This window comes from Nerophis lumbriciformis, linkage group LG39, assembly GCF_033978685.3.
Source record: "Nerophis lumbriciformis linkage group LG39, RoL_Nlum_v2.1, whole genome shotgun sequence".
NCBI classification, from domain to species: domain Eukaryota; kingdom Metazoa; phylum Chordata; class Actinopteri; order Syngnathiformes; family Syngnathidae; genus Nerophis; species Nerophis lumbriciformis.
Genome location: NC_084586.2, coordinates 15900001 through 15908190, shown reverse-complemented (window position 1 = coordinate 15908190; position 8190 = coordinate 15900001).

Here is an 8190-nt window from a genome sequence, read left to right as displayed (position 1 = left end):
GGGCACTAATGCACCCCCATACCATCACAGATGCTGGCTTTTGAACTTTGCGTCGATAACAGTCTGGATGGTTCGCTTCCCCTTTGGTCCGGATGACACGATGTCGAATATTTCCAAAAAGATTTGAAATGTGGACTCGTCAGACCAGAGAACACTATTCCACTTTGCATGAGTCCATCTTAGATGATCTCGGCCCCAGAGAAGCCGACGGCGTTTCTGGATGTTGTTGATAAATGGCTTTCGCTTTGCATAGTAGAGCTTTAACTTGCACTTACAGATGTAGCGACAAACTGTATTTAGTGACAGTGGTTTTCTGAAGTGTTCCTGAGCCCATGTGGTGATATCCTTTAGAGATTGATGTCGGTTTTTGATACAGTGCCGTCTGAGGGATCGAAGTTCACGCTCATTCAATGTTGGTTTCCGGCCATGCAGCTTACATGGAGTGATTTCTCCAGATTCTCTGAACCTTTTGATGATATTATGGACTGTAGATGTTGAAATCCCTAAATTTCTTGCAATTGCACTTTGAGAAACGTTGTTCTTAAACTGTTTGGCTATTTGCTCACGCAGTCATACCTGCCAACTACTTCGGTTTTCCCGTAATTAGTACGGTTTTCATCAACCTATTCCGGGTTACGGTTGCAGTGATAAAAAATAAGTTTTTTCATTAATTAAAAAAAAATAATTTTTTTTCAAGTTTTATTCACGAAATCGCGTAACAACAATGACAATCGACACTGCTTCCCGTAACTTCCTATCGAGCCATTCCGAATGCCATGCGCGAGGCTATTTATAGCACCGCTGCCAAGCACGAGGCACCAGTTGCCATTGTTTCCAAACGAGCGAACGATCATGGAATCAGCCGGAGAAAAATCGCAAACGAGTCTTAAACCGAAAAGAAAACTGCAGTCATTCCGTGAAGAATATTCAAAAGCCTATCCGGGAATAATTATCCGTTCCAAAAAGGGTGAAAACTACGCGAATTGCACCTTGTGCAGACAAGATTTTTCGATCGGACACGGAGGAATTAGCGATGTAAAAGACCACGTTGGGACAAAAAAACACAAGTCTAATGCCGTTGCTAGCGATACAAGTGGAAAACTTTCAACGTTTTTCGTCGCCCAAACAGATTCTTTGGATGTGATAAATGCCAAAGTTTTATTTATGATGCTATTGAATTACATTTTAATGAAGTAAACTTATCATAAAGTTACCATATCATTTTTGCAGTATGATCAATCTGATAGAATACATTTGGATTTTAGCCACAAAAAGGTAATGACACCAATGTTATCTATTGGAATTGTTTAGTACTGTTATACTGTTAAAAGTGTTTATACTATTTATGCTTTCAAGTCCAAGTTGAAGAAATCTTGTTAAATGTTGACAGCATAACTACCAAAATACAGAAGTATGTCCTTAATATTTTTGCAGTGCTATTTCTGTTGAAAAGTTAAAATGATTACATTAGAGATGTGATGTGCCACTTTTCAAGTGTCTGATGGCTTAAATTCATTTTCATTAATTTTTCATATTTTGAATTCTTTTGAAAGGCTTACAAAAAAACTACATTTGAATTGTAATTCCATGCTATTGACAGGACTATTAATTTTAATGAAGTTAGCTTACCATGTTTACAGTATGATAATTGTGATGGAAATGTGAATTTTAGGCACAGAATATTTTTTACAATTGAACAAGGCAGTAGATTATACAAGCTTGGACAGAAAGTTAATAATGACACCAATTTTTTTTTAATGGAATTGTTTAGTACTGTTTTACCATTTGTTTACTGTAAAAAGTGTTTATACTGTTTGTACTTTCAATTAACAAATTGAAGTCTTGTGAAAGGTTGACAGGATAACTGGCATTAACTGTCAAAATAATTTCAAACTATTGAAGTTAGCTTACAGAATAAACATGTCAATCAACCCATATGATTTTTGCTGTAATGTTTTTGTTTTGAAAAGTCAGTGACTGATAGAAAAGTGATGGTTTTAGCAACATTTTAACCTGTCTGAATGCTAATAATCATTTTGCGTCGGCGGGCCTGAACCCCCCACCAGGACTTTGACCTGGACCTACCGGGGCCTGCGGCCCCTGGACCCTGGCTGCTAGGTTTTTCTGATTTCAAAGTTGGCAGGTATGCGCAGTTGTGGACAAAGGGTTGTACCTCGCCCCATCCTTTCTTGTGAAAGACTGAGCATTTTTTGGGAAGCTGTTTTTATACCCAATCATGGCACCCACCTCTTCCCAATTAGCCTGCACACCTGTGGGATGTTCCAAATAAGTGTTTGATGAGCATTCCTCAACTTTATCAGTATTTATTGCCACCTTTCCCAACTTCTTTGTCACGTGTTGCTGGCATCAAATTCTAAAGTTAATGATTATTTGCAAAAAAAATAAATGTTTATCAGTTTGAACATCAAATATGTTGTCAACTGAATATGGGTTGAAAATGATTTGCAAATCATTGTATTCCGTTTATATTTATATCTAACACAATTTCCCAACTCATATGGAAACGGGGTTTGTAGTTTTCCACTTCAAAACAGATATTTTTTCTTCTTCAAAGAACAAGAAAATGCAATTTCGAACAGCCAGCATGCTAATGTCAGAATGCTACCAAATTAGCTACGGGCTGCACTTTGCTTTAACCTTTGACAGAACTGGCTTGTAAGATCGGAGACTTCTGACCACGTCTTTACACGCACACAACATAAGAAAAGGAACGATACTCAGTTCTTCATGATTTATACATGATTTGATATGTCTTGGCTCTTAAAAACTCGGATCACAACAGCAGTGTTAGCGTTGTGACTTCACACTTCTTTGTTTTGGTTGAGCTGCTGAGAAGAAGAAGAAAAAAAGTCACTGGGTCAAAAGACCGGGCGACTGGAAGGCAGTCCAGAGACGAGACTGCATAGATCAGGAATACAGAAGGACATGCAAAAAGGCAGACAGAATTGTACAATCAATCGACGCTCCAGCATCCCTTTTTCTTTTTTTTTTAAACAAAAACATTCACAAATAAAAATGCCGATTTGACAAAAATAACATACAGTAACTCGTCTTCCTCAATCTGAGGATTAAGCTCCCCTAACACAAACACGTTGAAATGAGCCAAGTCAGGGGTGTCCAAAGTGCCGCCCTCATTTTTTAACCACTTTTTAAAAATACTGTTACAAAATAACCCAGAAAAATATGGTAATTAAAGAGCAAACAGGTGACATGTTGCAATGTTGACACTAACAACACAAAGCTGTCATGCAGGCAGTTTTTTTTAACTGTCATTTTTCTAAAAATAATGAATCAAAAGCAATATATATATATATTTTTTAATTGATAGATAAATCTGAAGCTAATCTGGATATTTAAGCGTCGTAAATAAATAACAAAAAGTAATATCTCAATATATATTTTATTTACTTACAACGCTTAAATATCCAGATTAGCTTCAGATCTATCCATCGATTAAAAAAAATATATATATTGCTTTTGATTCATTATTTTTTGAAAAATGACAGTTAAAAAAAAATATCATACTAAAAGTCCCAGGGATCAAAAGGCCCCCACTAATAAAAGTGTTAACAAAAGGTAATATCTCCATATATATTATATTTACTTACAACGCTTAAATATCCAGATCAGCTTCAGATCTGTCCATCAATTAAAAAAAAAAATATATATATATATATCTTGCTTTTGAGTCTTTTTTTTTTTTTTTGAACAATGATCACACTAAAAGTACCGGGGATCCAAAATCTCATAAAAGTGTTAACAAAAAGTAATATCTCAATATATATTTTAACACTTTTATGAGATTTTGGATCCCCGGGACTTTTAGTGTGATATTTTTTTTAACTGTCGTTGTTCAAAAAATAAGCAATATTTTTATGAATTATTTACATATTTAAGGCTCCAATTACTTCACATCAAATATTTTATTTTGAAAAAATTTTGGGGGAAATATTGTATATTTTGTGTTTTTGACCTACAAAAAACAAGGTTTACTTAGGCATAAAAAAAACTGTATGACAACAAATAGATCTGAAGTTGATCTGCAGATATTAAGGTTTTAAAAGTAAAAAAAAAAAAAAAAGACTGACTGCTAAGGGACTTTTAGTGTGATCATTTTTTTAACTGTCATTGTTAAAAAAATAAGCAATATTTTTATGAATTATTTACATATTTAAAGTTTTAATTACTTCACATCAAATATTGCATTTTGACATTTTTGGGGGGGGGGGGGGAATATTGTATATTTTGTGTTTTTGACCTAAAAAAACCTAGGTTTTCTTAGGCATTAACAAACATTTTTACAAAAAACTGTATGGCAACAAATAAATCTGAAGTTGATCTGCAGATATTCAGGTTTTAAAAGTAAAACAAAAAAAAGACTTATTTGAAACATTTTGACTGCCAAGGGACTTTTAGTGTGATGATTTTTTTTAAACTGTCATTGTTAAAAAAAAAAGAAGCAACATTTTTATGAATTATTTACATATTTAAGGCTCTAATTATTTCACATCAAATATTGCATTCTAAAAAACATTTTTGGGGAAAATATTGTATATTTTGTGTTTTTTTACTTAAAAAAACAAGGTTTTCTTAGGCATTAACAAACATTTTTACAAAAAACTGTATGGCAACAAATAAATCTGAAGTTGATCTGCAGATATTCAGGTTTTAAAAGTAAAAAAAAAAAAAAAAGACTTATTTGAAACATTTTGACTGCCAAGGGACTTTTAGTGTGATGATTTTTTTAACTGTCATTGTTAAAAAAAATAAGCTATATTTTTTATGAATTATTTACATATTTAAGGCTCTAATTATTTCACATCAAATATTGCATTTTGAAATTTTTTTGGGGAAAAATATTGTATATTTTGTGTTTTTGACCTAAAAAAAAAACAACAAGGTTTTCTTAGGCATTACAAACATTTTTACAAAAAACTGTATGGCAACAAATATATCTGAAGTTGATCTGCAGATATTAAGGTTTTAAAAGTAAAAAAAAAAAAAAAAAAGACTTATTTGAAACACTTTATTGACTACCAAGGGACTTTTAGTGTGATACTTTTTTTTTTAACTGTCACTGTTAAAAAAATAAGCAATATTTGTTATGAATTATTTACGTATTTAATGTTTTAATTAATTCACATCAAAAATTGCATTTTGAAATTTTTTGGGAGGAAAATATTGTATATTTTGTGTTTTTGACCTAAAAGAACAAGGTTTTCTTAGGCATTAACAAACATTTTTACAAAAAACTGTATGGCAACAAATAGATCTGAAGTTGATCTGCAGATATTCAGGTTTTAAAAGTAAAAAAAAAAAAAAAAAGACTTATTTGAAACACTTTATTGACTGCCAAGGGACTTTTAGTGTGATGATTTTTGTTTAACTGTCATTGTTTCTAAAAATAATAATTAATCAAAAGCCATATTTTAATGCATTTTTTTACATTATTTATTTTTCATATTTTTTATGAATTATTTACACGTTTAAAGCTCTAATTACGTCACATCAAATATTCTTTCGGGGAAAATATGGTATAGTTTGTGTTTTTGACCTAAAAAAAAAAACAAGGTTTTCTTAGGCATTAACAAACATTTTTACAAAAAACTGTATGGCAACAAATAAATCTGAAGTTGATCTGCAGATATTCAGGTTTTAAAAGTAAAAAAAAAAAAAAGACTTATTTGAAACATTTTGACTGCCAAGGGACTTTTAGTGTGATGATTTTTTTAACTGTCATTGTTAAAAACATAAGCAATATTTTTATGAATTATTTACATATTTAAGGCTCTAATTATTTCACATCAAATATTGCATTTTGAAATTTTTTTGGGGAAAAATATTGTATATTTTGTGTTTTTGACCTAAAAAAAAAACAACAAGGTTTTCTTAGGCATTAACAAACATTTTCACAAAAAACTGTATGGCAACAAATAGATCTGAAGTTGATCTGCAGATATTCAGGTATTAAAAGTAAAAAACATAAAATATGACTTATTTGAAACACTTTATTGACTGCCAAGGGACTTTTAGTGTGATGATTTTTTGTTTAACTGTCATTGTTTCTAAAAATAATAATTAATCAAAAGCCATATTTTAATGCATTTTTTACATTATTTATTTTTCATATTTTGTATGAATTATTTACACATTTAAAGCTCTAATTACGTCACATCAAATATTCTTTAGGGGAAAATATTGTATATTTTGTGTTTTTGACCTAAAATAAACAAGGTTTACTTAGGCATAAACAAACATTTTTACCAAAAACTTTATGGCAACAAATAGATCTGAAGTTGATCTGCAGATATTCATGTTTTAAAAGTAAAAAAAAAAAAAAAAAGACTTATTTGAAACACCTTTTGGGTCCCCGGGACCTTAATGAAAATGAAAAATATCAAAATGCTTTAATGATTCAGTAGAAAAAGTTTGGACACCCCTGATCTGGGTGGCATGTGTGTGTGTGTAGGGGCTTGCATACCTTTAAGGTACAAAAAGAAAAAAGCCAAAGAGTGTGACTTAAGCGCAGGACAACTTTGCAGAAAAGCGCGACTAAACTACAACTTGTGGCGAGTTGTATTAATGACGCTTCAATGCAATCAGCTAGGGAAGAAAACAAAATCTCCATTTTGGTTTGTGAGAGGTTCACATTCCTTACGAGACGAGCGGTACCTGAACACAAGAAATTTAGTGCAATTGGTCAGCTGAAAAGGAGCCAGGTGAGAGAGAGTGTCACAGGTAGAAGGAAACACGTGTACAGTGGAACCTCCAAAGTGGAACACTTGCCCTATGGGAAATCTACTCATCCTTTGAAGGCGCCTGGCTATCCATGGTTTATGACACTAAAATGACATCAAAAATACCCCAATGGTATTTGGGGTAATTAGTCAAAGCCTAATTACGAGATACAAAAGTCATAATTACGACATAAAGTTGTAAATGTGAGATAAAGTCAAAATGATGAGATAAGGAAGTCATTAGGAAATAAAGTCATAATTATGAAATGGAAAGTAGTTATGAGATAGTTGAAATTATGAGATACAAACTAACTGCACTCTCATTATTTTGACTTTCCATCTCATAATTTCAACTTTTTCATAATTATGATTGTATCCTAATTAGGACTATTTCATCTCAAAATGTTGAGTTTTTATGACATAATTATGATTTTATGAGAGCCTATTTATGAGATAAAAAAGTCATATATATATGAATAAGTTTTAAATGTGAGATAGTCAAAATTATGAGATGAGGAAATCATTAGGAAATAAAGTCATTATTATGAAATGATAAGTTATGAGAGAGTTGAAATTATGAGATACAAACTAACTGCACTCTCATTATTTCAACTTTCTATCTCATTATTTCAACTTTCTATCTCATTATTTCAACTTTCTATCTCATAATTTAGACTTTTTATCTCGTAATTACAACTCTATCTCATAATTTTGACTTTAATCTAATAATTACGACTTTGTATCTCACAATTACAACTCTTTGTCATAATTTCAACTTTGTATCTCATCCTTTTGACCTTATGGGATAAAGAGTTGTAATTGTGAGATAAAAAGTCGGTATTATTAGTCAAAATTATGAGATAAAAAAAATGAAATTATGAGATAATTACGACTTTTTATCTCACAATTACAACTCCTATCTCCTAATTTCAACTTTATATATCATCATTTTGACTTTAATCTAATAATTATGACTTTGTATCTCACAATTACAACTCTTTGTCATAATTTCAACTTTGTATCTCATCATTTTGACCTTATGGGATAAAGAGTTGTAATTGTGAGATAAAAAGTCAGTATTATTAGTCAAAATTATGAGATAAAAAAAATGAAATTATGAGATAATTACGATTTTTTATCTCACAATTACAACTCCTATCTCCTAATTTCAACTTTATATATCATCATTTTGACTTTAATCTAATATTTATGACTTTTTATCTCACAATTACAACTCTTTGTCATAATTTCAACTTTGTATCTCATAATTTTGACCTTATAAGATAAAGAGTTGTAATTGTGAGATAAAAAGTCGTAATTATTAGAGTCAAAATTATGAGATAAAAAAATGAAATGATCAGATAATTATGACTTTTTATCTCAGAATTACAACTCGTATCTCCTAATTTCTACTTTTCACATCATAATTTTG